This window comes from Chiloscyllium plagiosum, unplaced genomic scaffold (genome assembly GCF_037043375.1).
Source record: "Chiloscyllium plagiosum isolate Xiang-an unplaced genomic scaffold, Cpla_swu_hap1 HiC_scaffold_21, whole genome shotgun sequence".
Classification (NCBI taxonomy): Eukaryota; Metazoa; Chordata; class Chondrichthyes; order Orectolobiformes; family Hemiscylliidae; genus Chiloscyllium; species Chiloscyllium plagiosum.
In genome coordinates this window covers 68,670,189-68,696,201 of record NW_028270159.1, presented here as the reverse complement: position 1 = coordinate 68,696,201, position 26,013 = coordinate 68,670,189, and positions in this window count along the sequence as shown.

Below are 26,013 nucleotides of genomic sequence, written 5' to 3'. Positions count from 1 at the left end.
AGACAGAGGGTGGGAGTGGAGGGTGGTTTTTCAGACTGGAGGCCTGTGACCAGTGGAGTGCCACAAAGATTGTTGCGAAGACCATTACATTTCATCATTTATGTAAATGATTTGGATGTGATAATAAGATATATAGTTGGTCCGTTTACAGATGACACCAAAATTGGAGGTGTAGTGGACAGCGAAGATGACTCCAGATTATAATGGGGTCTTTTTCAGATGGGACAATGAGCTGAGAAGTGACAGATGGAGTTTAATTTAGATAAATGTGGTGTGCTGCATTTCGGGAAAGCAAACTTTAGCAGGACTTATGGTCAGGTCCTAGGGAGTGTTACTGAACAAAAAGACCTTGAAGTGCAGGTTCACAGCTCCTTGAAAGCGGAGTCGCAGGCAGATAGGATAGTGAAGAAGACGTTTTGTATGCTTTCCTTTATTGGTCAGAGTATTGAGTACAGGAGTGGGGACATCATGGTGCAGCTGTACGGGACATTGATGAGGCCACTTTTGGAATATTGCGCGCAATTCTGGTCTCCTTCCTATCAGAAAAGATGTTGTGAATCTTGGAAGTGTTCAGAAAACATTTACAAGGATATTGCCAGGATTGAAGGATTTAACCCATCGGGAGAGGTTGAAACCGCAAGGGTTATTTTCCCTGAAGAATCGGAGACTGACGGGTGACCTTATAGAGGTTTATAAAATCATGAGGGGCTTTGATAGGATAAATAGACAATTTATTTTCCCTGGGATGGGGGAGTTCAGAACGAGAGGGTGGGATGGGAAAGATACAAAAGAGACCTAAGAGGCAACATTTTCACTCAGAGGATGATATATGTATGGAGTGAGCTGCCAGAGGAAGTGGTGACGGCTAGTACAATTGCAACATTTAAAAGACATTTGGATAGGTATATGAATAGGAAGAGTTGGAGGGATATAGGCCATGTGCTGGCAGGTGGGACTAGACTTGGTTGAGATATATGGCCGACATGGATAAGTTGGACCCAAGAGACTATTTCCGTGCTGTACATCTCTATGACTCTCTGAGTCCCCACGAAATCCAAAAGGGAATTAAGATGAACCTTCGCTCCAAGGTATCTTTGTTCAACAACACTCCCTAGGACCTTACCATTAACTGCCTAAATCCTGCTAAGATTTCCTTTCCCAAAATGCAGCACCTCGCATTTATTTGAATTCAACTCCATCTGCCACTTCTCAGCCTATTGGCCGAACTGGTCGAGATCCTGTTGTAATCTGAGGTAACCTTCTTCGCTGCCCACACACCTGCAGACTTACTAACTGTAACTCTTAAGCTCGGTTCCAAATCATTTTTATAACTGACAAAAAGAATAGGTCCCAGCACCAATCCTTGTGGCACTCCACTAGTCACAGGCCTCCAGTCTGAAAAACAACCTTCCACCACCACGCTCTGTCTTCTACATTTGAGCCAGTTCTGTATCCAAATGCCTAGTTCACCCTGTATTTAAGATCTAACCTTGCTGACCAGTCTGCTCTGGGGAGCTTTGCCGAATGTCTTACTGAAGTCCATATCGATCACCTGTACTGCTCTGTCCTCATCAATCCTCTTTATGATTTTTTCAAACAAGCTTAGTCAAGTTGTGAGACATGATTTCCCTCGCACCAAGTCACGTTGACAATCCCTAATAAGTCCTTGCCTTTTGAAATACATGCACATCCTGTCCCTCGGGATTCCCTGCATCTTTATGCGTTTCAAGACATCCAGCACTTCCTTCTCTGTAATATGGACATTTTGCAAGGTGTCACCATCTATTCCCCGACAATCTCTATCTTCTATATCCTTTTCCACAGTAAATACTGATGCAAAATACTCGTTTGGCATCTCCCCATTTTCTCCAGCTCCACACAAGGGCCGCTTTGTCGATCTCTGAGGGGTCCGATTCTCTCCCGACTTACCCTTTTGTTCTTAATGTATTGTAAAAACCTTTTGGATTCTCCTTAATTCTATCTGCGAAAGCTATCTCTTAAATATACTCCTCCTGCTGTTATACTCTTTTTAGGATTACTTAGTCTATCCTGTCTATACCTTACATCTGTTTCCTTCGTTTTCTTAACTAAACCCTCAATTTCTTACCTGGATAGGTGCAACTCTGACAATCCTGAACAAGCTAGACACAAAGCTGCCTGCCTGTTTGGCACCACATCCACAAACATTCAGTCCCTCCATCACCAGCACTCAGTGGCAGCAGTTATTACACTCTACATGGTGCACTGCGGAAATTAACCAATGATTCTAAGACAGCATCTTCCAAACACACAACCACTTCCATCCAGAAAGACAAGGGGAGCAGGTACTTGGGAGCACCACCATCTGGAAGTCCCCTCCAAGCCACTCACCATCCTGACTTGGAAATATATCGCCATTCCTTCACAGTCGTTTGGTCAAAACTCTGAAATTCCCTCCCTACTGGCAATGTGGGTCAACCCACAGCACGTGGACTGCAGAAATTCAAGAAGGCAGCTCACCACTATCTTCTCGAGGGCAATTAGGGATGGGCTATCAATGCTGGACAGCCAGCGACGCCCAAGTCCCACAAATGAATAAACAATAAATCACCATTGTATGAAACGAATTGAGTATTAACAATATTCCAAATGCTTTCACACAAACACACACAGAAACGTCTCAAGTGTAAAGCATTGAACGTGAATATTTTTTCTCGCATGGCCGCTGTTCAATTTTAGCTTGACTGCACTGAAATAGCTGTGTTTATAATACTCCCGCTTGGTGAAGTTCCATGAGCCAACTGGAAGGATGTTAAATGAATCATTAATGGCCTCAGCAGAACCTGCCAACCTGGCCCTGGCAACATTGTGCACACTCCGCCTCCCATGGCCTCTTCTACTCATTTTCTTGGATTTCCAGTTCCAGTAATGACTGCGATCGTGGACAGGAGGCTGTTCCAGTATTCAGTTAGGATACGCTGCTGTTAGCTATATGGTCTTGTTTAGGTGGGACATCCTGAGTTTTCAGGCATGCCTCTAGTATTCAGGATTTGGTATCCCAGACAATGGAGGACCCACCTACTGCTAATAAAATGTCAGCATTGATGGGAACAGACTCCACATTGTCCAACTGAGTGGCCATCCTTTCCCTGTTTTGAAATCAATAAAATACCATTCAGATGGAAATATAAGAGGCACTGCAACTCCTTCCTTCCCTTAGGTGAAAGTGTGGACTGCAGATGCTGGAGATTTGAGTCAAGATTAGAGTGATTCGGGAAAAGCAGAGCAGGTCAGGCAGCATCCGATGAGCAGGCTTCACCATTCCTGATGAAAGGCTCTTGCTCAAAGCGTCGATTTTCCGCTCTTCAAATGCTGCCTTACCTGCTGTACTTTTACCAGCACCACTCTAATCTTGACTCTTTTCTTCCCTTGAAATTTTACAGCCTATTATCCACCTCATGACCTTGCAGCCTGTCCCTGCAGGGCTGATAGAACCCAGTCTGATTAATGTAAACCTGGTTCCAATATGCAAGAACATGAAAGTGTGGCAAACTGGTCAATATTGATAAAGTTCAACAAAAACAGTCTTGACGTACTCTGAAATTCAGAACTATGACTTGGGCTGAGATAAATAAAAATGGAAGAAGTACAGAAACAACCACTGTCATCCATCAGAAACAATTTTCTCTGAATGTCAATGTATAGTCCACTATTTGGAATGGATCAGTGCATTTGAAAAGCTAATGAGAAGCAGCAATATTTTGGATCAGATGTGCACACAGTTTGAAGTTGTTTCTTGCCTCAGTTTTGCTAGAGGTTTCGCAGATACATTTCAATTAGCATGAATTAAGTTTCCCAAAGTGAGCATCATTATTTATGAGGCGCTTTAACTGCAAATGATGTACTGATTGCCAAACAGGAGAAAATTATTGGCATGTACCAGAAGAGTTAGGAAGGATGACCAGACACATGAAACAGGGGCGTTCAAAAAGAGTGAATGAGTTTTAGAGGTCATCTGAGGAAGTTATCAAGAGAATAAAGCCAATTAAGGGTGCTCGGTCATAAACATGGACAAAAGGAAGAAATACAACAATCAGAAAACCAAAGAACAGGGTTTTTATATAGAGGGTAGAAGACAGTGCGTGGATCAAGACCATGAAGAATTTGAAGATATACATAAGTTTAAAGTTAAAACATTAGATGGCTCTGAGCCAGTTAAGATCTCAGTCATTTCTCGATAAACACAAATTTAAGTTTAACAGCCTTGTCCAAACAACATTAAATGGGACTTGCATTTGCGCTGTGCATATCTCATGATTTCACAAAATATCATCGTTTTATGAATGGAATAAAGTGCAATTTCCAACGTTTCAGCAATGTATTACATTGCAGTTAACATAAATGATCAATTTTCGAAAATTATCTTCCAACATCCAGACTGATACAATGGTCAAAGCAGATTTCTAAGAACAGAATAGGTTTTTCAGAGGGTTAAACCATTCCGAGTCCTTAACCTAGATTCCGTTTTAATCATATCAGTTGTATTTTGGATACCCCATTTGCAAAAAGTTCCCATATTCAAATCCACATCTTGGGTACTGCTTTAAAATAGCACATGTGTTGTTCCAGTTTTTAAAAAATCTTACTTCATCAGGATAGCTGCAGGAATATCAACATAAAGGGGAACAATATTTTACACTGCACAAGAAAAGAGTACTGATTGGTTGGAAAGTGTGCACCATGATTAATGGAGATGTTATCAATGTACAACGGACTAGTTAGATGAGGATGGACAGTTGACAGCTTACCGTTGATAAATTTTAAAAGGGCAGGTTGACTGATTAGTCAAGGCATTGTCCTGCCAAATAAAACTGAGAACGGAAACCGTCGATTTGTTGAATCAGAACAAACAACAAGGCTTGGCAGTTCTCGTCCAATCTCGATGCTTTTAACAATCAGCACTCATTGCCTCGATAGTTTAAACGTTTTCTCCCTTTGTGTTGCTACTGTTGAAAATATCCTGATCAGAAAAGGCTTCCATTTTTTTCCCATCAATACTCAACTTTCTAAATAGCACCCCAAATTGCAGGTGAATCTTTACCAAAAGGTGTAGGGCTTACAATTAATTTGGAGAGTTTTGCACTGATCTCAGAGGAACACGAGCAACAATGTCCTTGTGGAGAGAGAAGAACGGCAACATTACATTGCCTTTGAGCAGATACAGCAAGAATTGCAAGCTACTGAGGAACAGAAATAAATAGAAACAAACCACACACACATCGACACAAAACACAATTATTTAAAGCAACAAAGCTGGTAAAAGAGAAAATGCTGGAAAATCTCAGCAGGTCTGGCAGCATCTGTCAGGAGAGAAAAGAGCAGAAGATTCGAGTCTACCTGACACTTTGTCAAAGCGTTGACAAAGGGTCAGTTATACTCGAAACGTCAGCTCTTTTCCCCGTACAGATGCTGCCAGACCTGCTGGGATTTTCCAGCATTTTCTCTTTTGGTTTCAGATTCTAGCATCTGCAGTAAGTTGCTTAGATAAAGCTGATAAAAGTGTTTTCTCTTCGAGTAATTGTGGACTAGCAGAAATATTAAGTGTCATTCTCAATATTGAGTGTGGCACCAAAGAACACCCTGGTGATAACAACAGTTTGAAAATCTAGCCCTCATTGGATTGCAGCAGTTGAAGCGTTTGTCATACTATTTTGTGCCCTGTTCAGTTCCTATACCATTATGTGACCATATATTGAGATATTTTGAGAAGCAGATATCAGCATAAAGTTGCAAGTGAGCAGAAGCAGGGCTATCATCTGGACAGCACTAAGGAGATCCCACATGCATTGGCTTTTTTATTAAAATAGTGGGGTGATATTTAACTGGTGAAGGCCAATACAAGAGGAAATAAATGGGAAGAGAGAAACCACTTCCACGATTTCATCTAATCAAATAGTAAGCGATACCTGATCACCAAAATCAGCTGCCATCTTTTGAAAAGATGCAAGAAGTCCAATGAAGAGATAGTACAGCTTTAACTTGAATCTATATCGCATTATTTCAACAGATTTTGTAGTTGCCTTCCAGCAGGCATTTTTTTCCATAAGCTACATAGGTTTGACATAAAAACATTGGTTCTGCTCACAGATCAGAGCCGAATAGTACAAAACCACATCAGAATTAATCTCGAAACACTGTATCAATGAACGTTTGGGGTTGCAGTGCCTCTGTGTTCTGAGCTTCGACTGCAATCTCTTCCCATTCCCTAGTTTTTCTGGGTACGTTGCAGTTCCAGTCTGTTTGTATTTCATCATTCCTGACACAATATGTCGACAAGAAAATAAGGGTCGAGGACACATTGAATTTGGAACTGGGGAATGAACCCGGCCAGTTGTTAGATTTGAAGGTAGGTGAGCACTTTAGTGACAGTTCCCACAATTCGGTTATATTTACTTTAGCGCTGGAAACGGATGTGCATATACCGCAGGGCAGGAGTTATAGCTGGGACAAAGGCTATTATGATGTGATTAGGCAAGATTTAGGATGCATAGGATGTGGGAGGAAACTGAAGGGCATGGCACAATTGAAATGTGAAGCTTATTCGAGGAACAGCCACTGCATGTCCTTGATAAGTATATAACTGTAAGGCAGGGATGAGGCTGTCGAGTGAAGGAACCATGGTTTACTCAAGAAGTTGAATCTCTTGTCAAGAGGAAGAAGAAAACTTATGGTTGGACGAGATGTGATGCCTCAGTTAGGGTGCTTGAGAAGTACAGGTTAACTAGGAAAGACCTAGATCGAGAGCTGAGGAGATCCAGGAGTGGACATGAGAATCCATTGGCGGATAGTATCAAGGAAAACCCGGAAGGTTTATCAGGAATAAAAGAATGGCTCTAGTAAGATTAGGTCCAATCAAGGATAGTAGTAGGAGGTGTATGTGGAGTCAGAGGAGATAGTTTAAGCAGTGAATATTTTTCATCAGCATTCGTGGTGGAAAACGACAATGTTATTGAGGTGAGTATTGAGATACGGGCTACCAGACTAGATTGGAGTCGGGTTCACAACGAGGTGGTGTTAGCAATTCTCGAACGTGTGAAAGTAGATAAGGGCAATGGCACAGATGGGATTTATCCGATAACTCGCTGGGAAGGCAGAGACGAGATTGCAGAGCCTTTGGTTTTGATCTTTATTTTGTCATTGTTTACAGGAATAGTGCCAGACAGCTGGAGGATGGCAAATATTGCTCCCTTGTTCAAGAAGGGGAGTTGAGACAACTCTAGCAATTATAGGCCAACGAGCCTTACTTCGGTTGTGCGTAAATTGTTGGAAAGGGTTGTATGAGATAGGATTTATAATGATTGAGAAAAAAATATGTTAATTAAGAATAGTCAACACGGTTTTGTGAAGGGTAAATCATGCCTCACAAAACTTAATGAGTTTTATGAGAAGGTGATGAACAGGTGGGTGAGGGTAAAGCGGTTGATGTGATAATCATGGATTTAAGTAAGGCGTTTTATAAAGTTCCCTACGGTAGGCTATTGCACAAAATATGGAGGCATGGGATTGAGTGTGATTTAGCGGTTCAGGTCAAACTTGGCGAGCTGAAAGAGGACTAAGGGTTGTGGTTGATTGGAAGTGTTCATTCTGAAGTTCATTAACTTGTGTTGGACCACAAGGATCTCATTTGGTGCCAGCGGTGATATTCATTTTGACAAATGACTGGGATGAGGTTGTAGAAGGATAGCTTCGTGAATTTGCAGATGACACGAAGGTCGATAGAGGTATGGATAGTGCCAAAGGATGTTGTTCGTTCCAGGAGGACATAGATAAGCTGCAGAGCTCGGTTGAGAGGTGGCAAATGGAGTTTAATGTTGAAAACTGTGAGGTGGTTCACTTTAGAAGGAGTAACAGGAATGCAGAGGACGACGCCAGTGGTAAGTGTCTTTGTAGTGTAGATAGACAGAGAGATGTCGGTGTCCATGCACAGAAAGTTGCCATCCAGGTTGATAAAGATATTAAGACGACCTACATTGTTTTGGCTTTTATTAATAGAGGAATTGTGTATCGGAGCCATGAGGTTATGCTGCAGCTGTGCAAATCTCTGATGCGGATGGTGTTGGAGTTCCGATCCCCACATTATAGGAAGAATGTGGATGCTTTGAAAAGGGTTCACAAGATATTTACTGGGATGTTTACTGGAATGGAAGGGAGGTCTTACGAAGGAAGGCTGGGGGACTTCAGGCTGTTGTCATTAGAGAGAAGAAGGTTGAGAGGAGTCTTAATTGAAACATATGAGATGATCAGAGGTTTGGATAGGATGGATGATGAGAGCCTTTTTCCTCAGATGGTGATGGCTTGCACGAGGGGACATACCTTTACATTCGGGGCGTGATAGAAATAGGACAGATGTTAGAGGTAGTTTATTTACTCAGAGAGGTGTAGGGTTGTGGATTGCCCTGCCTGCAACAGTGGTAATTTTAAGGACATTTAAATGGCCATTGGACAGACATATGGATTAAAATGGAAGAGTGTCCGGTAGTCTGGGCTTCAGATTATTTTGACAGGTTCACACAACATCGAGGACCGAAGGGTCTGCATTGCACTGCAATGTTGAATGTTCGATTCTCTATTTTCTCTGTATGGAGCTAACTACCAGAGGAAATGTTAGAAACAAGTACAACTAAAACATGGGGAAGACACTTGAGCAGGTACATGGAGTGGAGAAGGTTTGAAGAGGTATGGGCCAAACGCCGGCAAATGCGTTTAGGTAACTTGGTTCGCATGGACGAGATGGATTGAAGAGTCTGTTTCTGTGCTAAATGTCTCCAGTTACTGGAAGAGAAGGATACCGAGATAAGACATGCTATGGAGTCAATCACAATTTACAGAGATAGGGATGATCCTCTGGGCTGGAGTACGTTTCAAATATGTGGAGAAATAAGCGAGACGAGAAAGTTACAACGATGGTAACTGTTATAGGAGTTAGAATGATTGAAGACACTGGTCGACAAAATGTGCCACAGATACAGTTTCAGAGAGGGAACACAGAACACAAGGATCCCTGGAAGCATTGCCACCGTCTCTTGGTAGCGCTGCTTTCACCTGTGTTGTACTGATGCTCACGAGACAGTACAGGACTGGATTGATGACTGTGAACTCCTTATGCCGTCTTACTACAACATACATTAAATTAGGAATGGTGTTTAAGCCTGGAGTGTGTCCGTACTGTGCTTCAACTCCAGAAATGTATCTACGCCACACTTTGTTAGCCGATGATTGGAACCCTCCAATTGATCTCTCCTCTGTTCACAGTGAGTGATCTTACCTCGCTGCAGGATTTATTGAAAGCTCCAGGCCTCCATTAATGTTTGTCCCCCTGGATAACAAACCATCTTCAATGACGTGATGGACGACACACTCAGCAACTGTGAGATCTATGGAGACAGGAACTTCCTGAATACATACAGGAGACAGGGAGATAGACAGAATGGGAAATTAGACTGATGAAGTAAGGCTGACATATAGATAATGGCACTTAGTACCACAGAGACCCTGATAGACAGAGGTAAGTTTGGAAACAGATTTGTTGGGAGTTATCAGTTATCTGTAAGAATAATAGGATGGTTATGGTAGGGGATTTGCAACCATTGACTGGGACTGCCAAAGTTTTAAGGGTTTAAATGGAGAGGAAATTATTAAGTATGTACTAGAAAACTTGCTGATGAACTATCTGGATGCACATATTACAGAAGGTGTAAAACGTGACCGAATGTTGGGAAATAAGGCAGGGCAAGCGACTGGGCTGTCAGTGGGGGAGCACTTTGGGGCCAGTAATCATAATATTATTAGTTTTAAAATAGTGGTGGAAAAGGGTAGACCTGATCTAAAAGTTGAAGTTCTAAACTGAAGGAAGGCAAATTATGATTATATTAGGCATCCACTTTCAAAAGCTGATTGGGGCAGATATTCACACATGAAAGGATGGTTGGAAAATGGGAAGCCTTCAAAATTGAGATAACGAGAGTCCAGAGACAGCATATTCGTGTCAGGTTTGGAGGAAAGATTGGTAGGTGAAGGGAATGCTGGATGAGCAAAGAAATCGTGGATTTGGTTAACAAAGCAAGGTAGAATATGTCAGGTACAGACACGATAGATCGAATGAATCCTTGGAAGAGAACAAAGGCAATAGGAGTGCACTTAAGAAAGAAATAAGGAGGGCAAAAGGGGGGCATGAGAGAGATTTAGCAAACAGAGTTAAGCAGAATCCAAATGCAAAACATGAAATGTATGCGGTATGAAGCAGAGCGGGCACAGTCTCAGACGAGAAACAGAGTTCAGGTTTCAAATCAAATCAAAGATGTGTTCATTTTATTTTGCTGGATCTCTATCAATACTTTTCACACGCCTTCCAGGGGAATGAATTCGCTGGCTCAACTCTCATGCATCAACATTGGAGTTATCATATAACCCTCCCACCCTGTTAGCAACGTGCGCAGCAATATCATAGAGCCATTAGATATGGACAGCAGGGAAAACACAGACTTCAGTCCAACTCGTCCATGTCCAACAGATCTCCTAAACCGATCCTGCCGCGATTGCAAGCACTTGCCCCATGTCTCTCTAAACCCTTGCTATTCAAATACACGTCCAGATTCCTTAAAAGTATTGGAATTGTACCAGCCGCCAACAACTCATCTGGCAACTTATTCCAGACACTCACCACTCTCGGCGTGAAGCCGTTGCCCCTCATTGCCTTTCGAAGTTTCACCCTCCCACACCAGATCTATACCCTTTATTTCTGCACTGCCCCACCTGAGCGGAAGGAACTTGTCTATTTACCATATTCATGCCCCTCATGTTTGAAAAACCTCTATAAGATCAGCTCCCAGCCTCTGTCGCGCCCGGGAAGATAGTGACAGGCTATGCAGCCTATAAATGTTTCCATCTTTTCCACTTTCAAATGTAGGATGTAGCGCTGTCTGAAGCAATCATCTTAGCAGCTGATCTGTCGCGGACAAACGCTGCAGGAAGGCGTGATAACTTGCTGAATGTGCTGTCAGGCGAAGATTGCAGAAGCAACATGAGCTATTGAACAAAACGTGCAACTGAGTTCTGAGCTGTTGCTGACACCAAAGTAACTGTGTCATTCGGGAGCGAAAAGAATCCCACTGTTAGATTACAATTCAAATGCATTTGGCATAAGGGTCGTAGCAGTTGCACAGCAGCATATCGCCATGACTCCAAAGGTCTGTGAGTACCAAGGAGCACAGTGTGCGATCGTTGAAGATACGGTTATCCAGACGATATTTGTCAACATGACAAGCTGTAGCTGGGCTGGTGACATTGCGATTGAAATTGCATGTGTCTGCACTTTGTGGACAATTTTAGATATCAGAGCAAATGTTTATCTCGAGTATGTGCGTTTGGAAAGGTAATGTGGAAGCATTGGAAAAGTTGTGGAGGGGATTTACCAGTATGTTGCCTGAGAGATTTGAGGCTGTTCTCATTGGAAAGAAGAAGGCGAAGGGGGATTTGATAGAGACATGCAAGAGGATCAGGGGGGGAGATAGGGTAGACAGTGAAAGCTTTTTTCCTACGATGATGATGTCAGTTTGTATGAGGGGACATAACTACAAATTGGAGGCTGATAGATTTAAGATGATATCAGATGCAGGTTCATTAAATAGAGAGTATTAAGTGCATGGAATGCCCTACCTGCCAATGTAGTTAACTCAGCCACATTAGGGAGATTGAAACAATCCTTGGATAAGCACATGGATGATGATGGAATAGTGTAGGGAGATGAGCTGAGAATAGTTCATAGGTCGGCGCAACATTGAGGGCCGAATGTCCTGTTCTGCGTTGCATTGTTCTATGTTCTATGTTCTCGAATAGGGCCCCTCAAATATCAACAAGGCCGCCATTGTGAGGCGTTGCTGGCGATGGAGGAAATAATAAACGAGTGTTTTGCATCAGTGTTTACTGTGGAAAAGGACATGGAAGATATAGAATGGAGGGAAATAGATGGGGACACCTTGAAAAATGTCCATATGACAGAGGAGGAAGTGCTGGATGTCTTCAAACATATAAAAGTGGATAAACCTCCAGGTCCTGATCAGGTGTACCCTAGAACTCTGTGGGAAGCTACGGAAGTGATTGCTGGGCCCCTTACTGAGATATTTATATCATCGATAGTCATAGGTGAGATGCTGGAAGACTGAAGGTTGGCAAACGTCGTGTCACTGTTTTAGTATGGTGTTAAGTACAAACCAGGGAACTATAGACCAGCGGGCCTGACGCCTAAGACAAGAGTAAAGGAGAACAGTTCTGAAAAATATTTTCACACTTAGAATAAACTATCTTGATGCAGCATTGGTTGAAATAGTTTCTAATCTAAGGATAGAACTCATGGTGTTTGCGTGGACAGTGTTATTGCTGTAAAATTCCAGATTCTGTGTTTTTCTTATTTCATTATGATGTACTGAGCAATAACATTCCTTGACAATTGGCATTAAGCGTGTTATTGTAATTAAATTGTTCATTGACAGAAAATTGGAAAACAGCAAAAAAAAGCTGCGAAATAGAGTCAATGTGTAACTTCGATCTCCCCAAGGAGCTTCCACACAGTAATAAGGCAGCATTTCAGGGAATGCATCAGCTCAGAGTTTCAAACAAGGAGCTTGCCAGTTGCCTGAAGGGACTGATCATCTTGCATGGAAGAAATGTTTCGGCCAATTGATCACCTGGTCTCCTACACCACCCTTGCCTTTGCTGGCATTCCTGGTAAGGCATCATGATAATTGAATTTGTTTAAATCTGCTGATAATATGCTCTTAACCTTTTGCTGTATAAGAATGACGTCTTCAGTTCACTACTGGTTAGCCTTATCCAGACACCAGAACAGTGATAGCAATTCACTGAGCACCATTCTTGGTCCAATTCTCCACTGACAGAGATACCCAACTTCACTGCTGCTGCAGCAGTTTCAGATGACAGTCTTCTATCAACTGTTCCACTTTCACATGATTTGAAATTATGCGGAGCGATCAGGCAGGTTAGTTCTGAAGAAGTGTCAGTGTACTGGAAACATTAACTCAGCTTTCTCTCATCTAGATGTTGTCAGTCCCACTGTGAAATTTCTGCTTTTGTTGTACAAATGAAGCCTGATTTCGCTCGAATTTTGAAGTTTAAGGGATGATCTGAGCGAAATCCTTCAAAATATTAATGGCAAAAGAGAGGAAAGATTAGCTATTTCCATTCCTGGTAGATTCTAGAATGAAGGAGCACAATATGAATATGGGGGAGAGAAAGTTAAGAGATGTGGGAATCACTTCCCCACACAAACGATGGGAAATGTTTGGAACTCTCTTCCGCAAACAGCAGTGGATGCTTCATCAGTTTTGAAATTTAAATCGGATGTCATTTTTTTCTATAAGTAAAGGAATCGAAGGATATGTCCTGCACGGTAGTTTACAAAGCTTTATCTAACTAACATATCTTCTGGAAAATCTTTCGTCCTCACTGTCTTTGATCAAGTAATTCCAGTCTTGGGAGATATCCCACCTCCTCCCTGCATGTTGAGATACTTGTCATGTACAGATGTGTAGATTTACAGTGTAAATATATCTGCAGTCCTAACACGCACAAATTGTCCTTAACCAGCCCGGGCATGCTGAGGAATGTTGTCCTGTGTGTCTTGTTTGAAATCTTGTGCAGTTTTTGATAATCATTTTTTCCTGATCCTGATGTGACTCTGATCAGAATTTCATTCAGTGATAAGAGTGGAAAATAAACCAATCAAAGGAGGCTTGAGATTGCTTTATTGACAGTCCAATCACCAGCCCTATGAGTGAGCTGGGAGAGAATTTTCTAATGGGGTTCTCCTCTTGTCAGAGTTGGAGCTGATAACTTAAAGAGTCTACTCCAAACATTCAAATAGTTACCTGGAATTCCTTTTGCTCTCCTAGCATGCGCTCAACTTCTGTCAAAACTCCATAATCTCTGAAACGACTGGGCTGGAGGAGCATCTGAGGTGGCTCCAAAAGTGTTAGACTTCAAACCCACTCAACACCAACCACTTCCACTCACACAGTGCACTGGGTTTCGGTGGTAAAATCTTACTGCTTTTCTTTGGAACAGGCGAAGTAGTTTCTAATCAATCATTCATTGCTTCTTTTCCCATTTGTCTTCCACAGTTAATTTGCTGGTGATTATTATCCTTTCCCTAGGAAATTGCGGAGTTTCTCGTTCCACGACTCGTTACCTGGTGCTGATGGCAGTTGCCGATCTGATGGTCATTATCTCTGGTGTTATACTGAGGAGATTTATCTATTATTATTACCCACTCTGTTTTTTGCCCATCCCTCCTGTGTGTAGTGTTGCTCGGGTCTTAACGTTTGCTGCGACCGATTGTTCTGTCTGGTTCACCGTCACTTTCTCCTTTGACAGATTTGTAACGATTTGTTGTCAGTAGCTGAGTACAAAAAATTGCACTGAGAAAACTGGAACTGTGGTTCTAACAACAACATGCACCCTGTTCGTTTTGACAAATATCCCCATCTATTTTACAATTGAGCCTCGGTGGATTATCAATAATGTGCCATTCTACAGTAAAAGAAAGTCAAGCTACTATACTGAGACTTGGTGGGTGGCATTCGATTGACCTGATACGGTTTTTACCCCTTTACTACCATTCGTTTCAATTCTGTTGCACAATGCTCTGACAGTCAGACACATTTTAATAACCAGTCAATTTCTGAAGCGGTTAATGCGTCAGATCAAAGGAGAGAAACGCAGAGACCCAGAGATGGAGAGCAGAAAGAAATCTATGATTTCGCTCTTCGCCATATCTGGGAGCTTCATCCTCCTGTGGTTAATCACTGTTATAGATTTCTTATATTATATCATTCAAGGAATCCATCCTGATGATTACTCGCCTTTTCTATTTCACTTGAGGAAAGTTGGTTTCATGTTGCGGAATCTAACTTGCTGCACAAACACATTTATTGATGTAGTAACATTGTCTAGGTTCAGAGCAAATATCAGTAACACAGTAAACTACCTGGTTACGTGAATTCCTTGTGTTATGAAAAAATAAAACTCATCAAGTAAATGCACAGGAGGGTCATTTTGTTTCCCGACGGATAAATGAGTTTTAAAAGTTCACTCATGGGATATGGACATCGCTGGCTGGGTTAGTTTTTATTACCCTTCCCTAGCTCCCCCGTGGGAAGTTGTTTGTGAGCTTCCTTCTTGAACTGCTGCTGTGCATGTGCTATATGTCAACCCACATAATTACAAGGGAGGGTCGTCAGGGAATTCAACCCAATTTTACGAAACAAACCGTTCTATATTTGCAAATCAGGAATGTGAGAAACTTGGAGGGGAACTTGCTGGGGTGGTGTTCCCATGTATCTCTTGGCCTTGTACTTCTGGATGGAAGTGGTCAGTTGCTGTCTGAGGATTTGTGATGAACCTCTACCGTGCACCTTATAGATAGTACGTACCGCTCCTCCTGAGCTTTAGTTGTGGAGGCATTTGATGCTTGTGGATGTGGTGTGAAAGAAGCGGCTTACTTTGTCCTGGAAGGTATCGAGTGTCTTGAATGTTTGTTGGAGATAGACCCATTCAGGCAAGTGGGAAGTATTCCATCACACTCCTGACAGAGTGTCTTTATACCAATGCAGGCAAAGCGATGAGCTGAGAAAATGCGGATTCCCTATTGTAGCACAACGCAAATGAATTGGCCAGGAAAATAGAATTTCTTTCTGGGTAATTCTTTCAGCTTAGAAACGTCTGTCACCTTCCATCAAAATTACATTATTCAGTGGGTTCTAATGAAACGAAACAGAATGGTTAAACAGAAAATGTTTCACTGTTAAATACATGACCTTACTGTTCAGTAACAGTTCAACAAACTCACACAGAGCGACATATGAACTGTTTCGACGCGTGAAGTTGCAGCATGCTATCACAAATCGTCACAAGAACCCAACCACCAATGGAATGATAACAAATGCCTTAGCTCCCTATTTTTCAACGTCAAGCTGTTCAGTTCCAATGGGCTGCTACTCCAATGTGGTCTAATCAGAAATTTTCTGTCCCCGGGAGCAGAGTCGAAACAGTGCAACAAATTTCCCTCTCTGCTGGCCTTCCCACGCCATTGCATGGAGTTGGTGGCGGGTGAAAACACTGAAGGATTCAGTCAGAGAGGAATTGTTTGGAGGTGCCAGTGTTGGACTAGGGTGGACAAAGTTAAAAATCACGCAACGCCTTATCATAGTCCAACAAGTTTATTTAGAAGCCCTAGCTTACAAGGCGCTGCCTCCTCATCAGGTGGCTGTGGAACATGATCGTACAACACAGAATTTACACCAAAACTGTTACAGGACAATGACAACTTTAGTTGTTTAAACAAGAAATCACACAACACCAGGTTATACTTCTGAAACAAATGTAAATTACGCCTATCATCTTTTGAAATGGGATATGATGGTTGAGGTTCTTTAATATGTAAATATCAGAATTGCATTCTCAAGGTGGCGTCAGCTTATCTAATAATAGAACGTGTGACATAGAACATAGAAAAGTACAGCACAAAACAGGCCTTTCGGCCCACGATGTTCTGCTGAGGCTTATTCCTAATCTAAAATAAAATTACCTAACATACGCTCTTCTCAATTTACCGCTGTCTATGTGTCCAGCAGTCACTTAAATGTGCCCTAATGACTCTGCTTCCACCACAGCCGCTCGCAATGCAGTCCATGTGCTCACAACTCTCTGTGTAAAGAACATATCTCTGAAGTCTCCTCTGTATCTTCCTCCTAACACCTGAAAACTATGACTCCTCGTGCACTCAATCATGCCCTGGGGAAAGGTGTCTGACTATCATCTCGGTGTTTGTTTCTCCAGAGAGAAATGTCCGAGCTTTATCAACCTCTCTTCATAAGACAAGCCTTCCAGTCCAGACAGTATCCTGGTAAACCTTCTTTTCACCCTCCCCAAAGCCTCCGTATCTTTCCTATAATAGGGCGAACAGAACTGGACACAGTATTCCAAGTGTGGTCTCACCAGGGCTTTGCATCAAATCCTCGTGGCTTTGAAACGCAATACCCCGTTAACGAAAGCCAAAACAGCATATCCTTTCTGAACAACCCTATCCACTTGGGTAGCAACTTTGAGGGTTCTCTGCATTTGAACACCAAGACCCCGCTGTTCCTAAACACTGCCAAGAATCCTGTTTTTAATCCTATATTCTGCATTCAAGTTCGACCTTTCAAAATGCATCACTTCGCATTTATCCAGGTTGAACTCCATCTGCCATTTCACAGCCCAACTCTGCATCCTGTCAATGTCACGCTGCAGCCTACAATAGCCCAGGATATTATCAACGGCACCTCCAACCTTTGTATCATCGGCAAATTTAATTTTCCACCCCTCAACCTCCTCATCCAAGTCATTTATAAAAGGTACAAAGCGCAGAGGCCCAAAAACACAGCTCTGCGGGACACCATTCGCCACTGACCTCCAGGCAGAATACTTTGCATCGACAACTACTCTCTGCCTTCTGCCAGCCAAGTAATTCTGAATCCAGGGAGCCAAGCCTCCCTGTATCCCATAATTGCTGTCTTGAGGAATGAGCTGATCCTTGGGAACCTTAACAAATGCCTTGCTGAAGTCCATGTAGACTACATCCACTGCTCGACCTTCGTCAACCGGTCTCGTCACCTCCTCAAATAACTCAACGAGCTTTGTGAGGCATGACCTGCTCCTCACAAAGCTATGCTAACTGTCTTTAATCACGCTATGCGTTTCCAAATAATCATAAATCCTATCCCTCAAAATTGTCTCTAAAGTCTTGCTGACCACAGACATAAGACTGACTGCTCTGCAATTGCCAGAGATTTGCCCATTACCCATCTTGAGAAGAGCAACAACAAGCGCATCCCTCCAATCCTCTGGTATGACTTCCGTGGATAGTGAGGAAGAAAAGGTATTCGTCAGCAGGTTAGGAACCTCCTGTTTCCCTTCCCAGATCAACCTAGGGGAAATCTGGTCTGTCCCTGGAGGCTTATTAATCTCAATGTTTGCCAAAATTTCCAGCACATCAACTTCCTCAATCTCTATCTGTTCAAGCCTATTTCCCAGCGCCTCAAAGTTCTCATTAAGTCCCCTTTCCTTCGTGAAAACTGAAGCAAAAAAACTCATGTAGGGCTTCCCCTATCTGATCAGACACCACGCACACAAGTTCGCCATGCTCTCCCTGACCGGCCCCACCTTCTCCTTGATGCTTTTGTATTCCTGACTGAAGAGCCTTTTCCATGCCGACTCACCCCAGCTCTCCTCATTCCATTTCTGAGCTCTTTTCTACAGCTTGTAATCCTCTGAAGCTGTGATAGATCCTTGCTTCCTCCACCTTATGGCAGGTGCCTTCTTTCTTTTGATGAGAATCACCTCTGTCTCGTCATTCAACGCTCCTTAATCTTACTCCTTCTTGCCTGTTTCAGAGGAATAAATTTATGCATCACTCGCACCAACCGCACCTTTAACTTTCTCCACATGTCTGTTGTGCCCTTTCTGTGGAACAATTGCTCACAATCTGCGTTTTCCAACTCCTGTCTGATAGCGTCATAATTTACTTTTCCCCAATTAAATATATTTCCATGGTAACAGCTCCTTTCCCCTTCCGTGGCTATGGTAAATCTGAGGCAGTTGTGATCACTGTCACCAAAGTCTTCTCCATTGCTCATTGCCGTGCACAAAATCCAAAATAGCCTCTCCCCTTGTCGGCCTGTCAATATACTGAGTAAGGAAACCCTCCTGAACACAGACAAAAAACGGCTCCATTCAAACCATCTGAATGAAGGAGGGCCCAGTCAATATTGGGAAAGTTGAAGTCGCCCATAACAACAACCCTGCTCCATCTGTATTTTTCCAACATCTGCCGGCTTTTGAGTTCTTTGATCTCCCTCCTGCAATTTGGGGGTCTACAAAAAAAAAACAATTAGGTAGATGCTCATTTGCTGTTCCTAACTTCCACCCATACTGACTCAGTAGACAAGCCTTCCTCGACAATCTTCATTTCAGCAGCTGTGATGCATTCACTGATTAGCAATGCTACACCCTCTCCACTTTTTCCACTCTCCGTGTTCTTTTTAAAAGTTCTAAATCCTGGAACATGTAGCAATCATTCCTGCCTCTGTGCAACACATGTCTCCGTTATGGCCACAACATAGAGTCCCAAGTACTGATCCAATCTACAAGTTGATCAATCTTATTTCTGACACTCTGCGTTAAAGCAGACACACTTTAACCGATCCCTTTGTTTCATTGCATGAAAATCCTTCCCGATAGATTCCCTACATCGTGTCACTGCCTCATCTACAATACCTCCATCTCAGATATGTAACTCTGGTTCCCAGTCCCCTCCTGAACCACAAGAGCAAATCGCCTACACAGGAGATGTGTGCCCCTCCAGTTCAGCTGCAACTCGTCTTTCAGATACATGTCACACCTTGATTAGAAGGCAACCCAATGGTCTAAATACTTGAAGGTCTCTCTGCTCAGAATCTTACCATTACTGCAGTACTTTTTATTCCTAGTACTCAATCCAAACTAAATCACTTCACACGTTTCCCAATTAAATTCCATTTGCCACCATTCAGCCCGTCTCTGCAGGTTATCTAGGTCCCTCTGTAACCCATAACATTCTTCTGTACTATCTACAACTCTACTAAGTTTAAATCTGCAAAAGTTAGTATCGTAGCCATTTAGACTCTACTCAAGTCGTTCACAAACATCAATGAACCCAAACCAGATACTTGAGGTACACCACGAATAACTGAATTCCAGGGAGAACATTTCGCATCAACCACCACTTTCTATCTTCTTTCAGCTAGCCGATGTCTGACCCAAACGGCTAAATCACACTCAATCCAATGCCACCAAATTTTGTGCAATAGCCTACCGTGTGGAACTTTACCAAAACCTTCCTGAAATCCATATACACACATCAACCGCTTTACCCTCATCCACCGGTTGGTCACCTTCTCAATACACTCATAAAGTATGTAAGGCACGGCCGATATTTCACAAAATCGTGTTGACTGTCCTGAGTCAACTTGCTCCTTTCAAGATGATTATAAATCCTGTCTGTTGAAACCTTTTCTAACACTTTACCATAACAGAAGTGAGGCTTAGTGGTCTATCAAAACCAGCATTTTCTCTACTCCCCTTCTGGTACAAGGGGACAACATTTTTTATCCTTCAGTCTTCTGGCACTGTTCCTGCAGAAAATGACGACATAAATTTCACCACCAAAAGCTTTGTGGTCTCCTCCCTTTGTTCTCAGAGGATCCGAGGGCAAATCCCAAATGGGCTCAGTGGGCTTATTTATTTTCACACTTTCCAGAATTGCTAACATCTCCTCCTTGTGAACCTCAATCCCATCCAGTCTAGTAGCCTGTATCTCAGTATTCTCCTCGACAAATTTTTTCTTTTCCAATGTGAATGCTGATGAAAACTATTCATTTAGCGATTTCACTGTCTCCTCTGACTTGACACATAATTTCCCACGACTACCCTTGATTGGCTCTAAACTTACTCTGGTCATTCTTTTATTCCTGATATACGCCGAGAAAGATTGAGGGTTTTTCTCGATCCTACCTGCTAACAACTTCTCAAGTTCCCCACTGCCCCTCCCCCCCGATTTTTCATAGCTCTCTCTTTCGATCTTTTCTGGCTAACATGTAACTCTCAAGCGCAGTAACCCAGCCTCCCCGTCTCAGCCTTACATAAGCCTTCTTCTTCCTCTTTCAGGAGATTCAACTTCTTTCATGAACCACTGCTCCCTCGCTCGGCCACTTCCTCCCTGCTTGACAGGTACATCGTTATTAAGGACACGCAGTAGCTGTTCCTTGAATCAGCCCCAAATTTCAATTGTGCCATTCTCTAAAGTTTCCTTCCCCATTCTATCATCCTAAATCTTGCCTAATCCTGTCATGATTGGCTTTACCCCAGTAATAACTTTTGCTCTGCTGTATATAGCTATCCCTTTCGATCATAAAGATAAACAGAACCAAATTGTGGTCACTATCAACAAAGTGCTCACCTGCCGTAAAATCTAAGACTTGGCCAGGTTTAATATCCAGTACCAAATTCAACGTGGCGTCGCACCTTCTTGGCCTGTTTACACACGGTGTCAGCAAACACACCTGCATGCATTGAACAAACATTGACCGATTTAATGTTTCGAACTATTAGATTTCCAGTCAATATTTGGAATGTTAAAGTCTCCCATGACAACTACCCTGTTACTCTTGTCCCTGTCCAGAATTATTTTTGCTATCCTCCCCTCTACATCTCTGGAACTATTCGCAGGTCCACAGAAAACCTTCAACAGGGTGAATGCTTCTTTCTTGGTTCTAACCTTAGCCAATACTACCACAGCAGCTGATTCCTCAACAATTCTCTGTACTACCGTAATGCCGTTCTTTACTACCAATGCCACCACCCCCCTTCTTTTACCATCTTCTTTGTTTTTACAAAACAACGAAACTCTGGAACCTGTTACAGCCATTCCTGTCCTCTTCTATCCATATCTCTGCAATGGCCACAACATCAAAGTCCCAGTTGAATACCTATACTGACTGTTTACCCACCTTATCCAGAATGCCCCTGGCGCTGGCATAGACACACTTTAAACCACTTTCCTTCTTGCCGGTGCACACTTGCAACCTTGAAACCATATTTCTCACATCACTGAAACCATATTTCTCACATCATTTAAAATGAATAGGGAGGGAGGAAAGAGGAGGGGTTGTAGCACTACTAATCAGACAGGGTATCACAGCTACAGAAGCTTCCATTGTCGAGGAAGATCTGCCTACCGAGTCAGTATGGGTGGAAATTAGGAACAGCAAGGGAGCAGTCCCCTCGTTAGGAGTTTACTACAGCACCCCCAATAGCAGCAGGGAGATGGAAGAAAACATAAGTCAGTAGATTTTGGAAAAGTGTGGACGTAGTAGGGTTGTTGTAATGGGTGACTTTAACTTTCCAAATATTGATTGAAACCTCCTTTGAGCAGAAGATTTGAATGGAGCTGTTTTTGTAAGGTGTGTTCAGGAGGGTTTCCGAACTCAGTACGTTGATAGGCCGACGAGGGGAGAGGCCATTCTAGACTTGGTGCTCGGAAATGAGCAGGAGCAGGTATCATATCTTGTGGTGGGAGAGCTTTTTCGGGATAGTGACCACAACTGCCTCACATTCTACATAGCTATGGAGAAGGAGAGGATTAGGCAAAACAGGAGGATATTTAATTGGGGAAGAGGAAACTATGATGCGATTAGACATGAGTTAGGAAGCATGGATTGGGAGCAATTGTTCCATGGTAAAGGCACTATAGACATGTGGAGACTGTTTAAGGAACAGGTGTTGCAAGTGATGAATAAATATGTCCCTCTGAGACAGGCAAGAAGTGGTAAGACAAAGGAACCTTGGATGACGAGAGCGGTGGAGCTTCTCGTCAAAAGGAAAAAGGTAGCTTACATAAGGTGAAAGCAGCTAGGGTCAAGCTCAGCTCTAGAGGATTGCAGACAGGCGAGGAAGGAGCTCAAAAATGGTCTGAGGAGAGCCATGAGGGGGCACGAGAAAGGCTTAGCAGAACGGATTAGGGAGAACACAAAGGCATTTTATGTGAGGAATAAGGGAATGGTCAAAGAAAGAAGAGGGCCGATCAGGGATAGCATAGGGAACTTGTGTGTGGAATCTGAGGAGGTAGGGGAAGCGCTAACTGAGTTTTTTTGCTTCAGTCTTTACGAAAGAAACGAACTTTGTAGTGAATAAGACTTTTGAAGAGCAGGTGTGCATGCTGGAATGGATAGAGATAGAGGAAGCTGATGTGCTGAAAATTTTGTCAAACATTAAGATTGACAAGTCGCCAGGCCCGGACCAGATCTTTCCTTGGCTGCTTTTGGAAACGAGAAATGCAATTGCTTCGCCACTTGCGAAGATCTTTGCATCTTGCTCTCACTGGAGTTGTACCTGAGGACTGGAGAGAGCCAAATGTAATTCCTCTCTTCAAGAAAGGAAATACGGAAATCCCCGGCAATTACAGACCAGTAAGTCTCACGTCTGTCGTCTGCAAGGTGTTAGAAAGGTTTCTGAGGGATATGATTTATGACCATCTGGAAAAGCATGGTTTGATTAAATGCATTAGACACGGCTTTGTGAGGGGCAGGTCATGCCTCACAAACCTTATCGAGTTCTTTGAGGATGTGACTAGAAAAAATGATGAGGGTCGAGCTGTGGATGTGGTGTATATGGACTTCAGCAAGGCATTTGATAAGGTTCCACATGGTAGGCTCATTCAGAAGGTCATGTGGAATGCGATACAGGGGAACTTAGCTGTTTGGATACAGAATTGGCTGGCCAACAGAAGACAGTGAGTGGTAGTAGAAGGAAAATATTCTGCCTGGAAGTCAGTGGTGAGTGGTGTTCCACAGGGCTCTCTCCTTGGGCCTCTATTGATTGTAATTTTTATTAATGACTTGGATGAGGGGATTGAAGAATGGGTCAGCAAGTTTGCAGATGACACAAAGGTTGCAGGTGTCGTTGACAGTATAGAGGGCTTTTGTCGGCTGTAGCGGGACATTGACAGGATGCAGAGATGGGCTGAGAGGTGGCAGATGGAGTTCAACCTGGATAAATGCGAGGTGATGCATTTTGGAAGGTCGAATTAGAAAGATGAGTACAGGATTAAGGATAGGATTCTTGGCAGTGTTGCGGAACAGAGGGATCTTGGTGTGCAGGTACATAGATCCCTGAAAATGGCCACCCAAGTGGACAGGGTTGTTAAGAAAGCATGTGGTTCTGGCTTTCATTATCATGGGGATTGAGTTTAAGAGTCATGAGATCTTGTTGCAGCTCGAAAAAGCTTTGGTTAGACAGTACTTGGAATACTGCGTCCAGTTCTCGTCGACCTATTATAGAAAAGATGTGGATGCTTTGGAAAGGGTTCAGAGGAGGTTTACCAGGATGTTTCCTGGGCTGGAGGGCTTATCTTATGAAGAGAGGTTGACTGAGCTCGGACTTTTTTCATTGGAGAGAAGGAGGAGGAGAGGGGACCTAGTTGAGGTATACAAGATAATGAGAGGCATAGATAGAGTCGATAGCCAGAGACTATGTCCCAGGGCAGAAATGACTAACACGAGGGGTCATAGTTTTAAGCTGCTTGGACGAAAGTATAGAGGGGAAGTCAGAGGTGGGTTCTTTCCACAGAGACTTGTGAGCGCATGGAATGAGTTGCCAGCAGCAGTTGTGGAAGCAAGGTCATTGGGGACATTTAAGAGACTACTAGACATGCATATGGTCACAGAAATTTGAGGGTGCATACATGAGCATCAATGGTCGGCACAACATCGTGGGCTGAAGGGCCTGTTCTATGCTGTACTGTTCCATGTTCTATGTTCTACTAATTTCAACCTCCTGGACGCGAGAAGAACAATTTACGTTACCATTTCCCTGCTGCAATACTTTAAACCATCCCAAATAGCATGACGTTTCTGGACATCAATATGTAAATCCCAGAAAAGCTTTTAAGTCACACTCTCGAGACAACTTGAGATTTGAGATGGGAAGGGTTAATAGGGATATGGATCAAATGCAGGCACTTGGGAGTAGCTGAATGAGCACCATGATACGCATTGACCAGTTTGAGCTGAAGAGTTTGCTTCATATTGAATTTCTCTATAACTTGATTGTGTCCTTCAGTTCACCTCTGGAATTCAACCGTTTTTCAGATTGTGAATCAAATTTGTAGCAAACTCAGGATCTGGGTGGTACTGGAAGAACCCAATGTGGCCGTCGCTGAGCGGGTTATTGCTGAGCAGACGCGGCTTGATGGCACTGTTGATGACATTTCATCACGTTACTGATGATTGAAAACAGACTGATGGAGTCGAAATTGGCCAGGTTGTATTTGTCCTGTGTTTTTGTGCTGAATATACGTCGGTGATTATCCACACTGTCGGTAGATGCCAGTGCCGTACTGGTACTGAAACATCTTGGCTTGGCAGGTGTCAAGTTCCAGAGCACACGTCGTGAGTATTATTGCCAGAATGTCGGTAGCATCCAGAACCTTTGCACTATTTGTCCATTTCTTTGTTATTATTTGTAGTGATGGCGAGTAAGCGTCAGCTACCTCAGGCGGCAGAGCATAAATCTGAAGGTGTGAAATCGAGCGCCACGCTCGGTACATTCATTTTACAGCTTAGTTTTCCTAGTTGGATCCCAGCTCTCCATTCCACTGGCAATGTCACCAGCCAAAACATGCTCTCCCTTGCGCTCTATCTCTCACTCTCTCTCTGTCTCTCTCTCTGTCCCTCACCCCCTGTCTCTGGTGCTCTCCCTCTTTCTCTCTCTCTCTCTCTCTCGCTATCTCTTTCTCTCTGTTTCCTGTTTCGAGTGAAAACTGTCCCCGCTTCACTGGAAATGCTAGAGACAAGTTTGTAGGTGTACCCGAATGTAAAATGCAAGGTATCCCCTTCAAGGGTGCAGGTTCCACTCCAAAACTGCACCAAGCAGAATGTTCAGAGTCGCAAAATGAGAATGATTACTTCACCACGCTGCCCCCACTACCCCCTATATCCGCAGCTTCCCTTACACTCAACACCTGGTCCCGAAGAAGGGTTACACCCGAAACGTCGACGTCTCCACCTCCGGATGCGGCCTGGTTTAGTGTATTCTTCCAGCCTCTTGCCTGTCTATTTTGTATTCCATCTTCTGTCGTTTTTGTTTTATTGTGTCTAATGGAATTAGAATGGCCGCTTCCTGAGGGGGACTAACAGTGACGGCTGCATCCCAAATGGAGCTGAACTAGAATTAACTGATTCAGAAGGTTCCGATACAAAGCTACGGTAACTCCCCCCGAACGTTACGCAGTTCACACGGAAAGTAGTCTTCTTTTGTGACTGTGTGGGTTTACACAATGAACGGTTTATTCTCCGAGACGGAAGGACAGGATTATGAGGTTTCAGT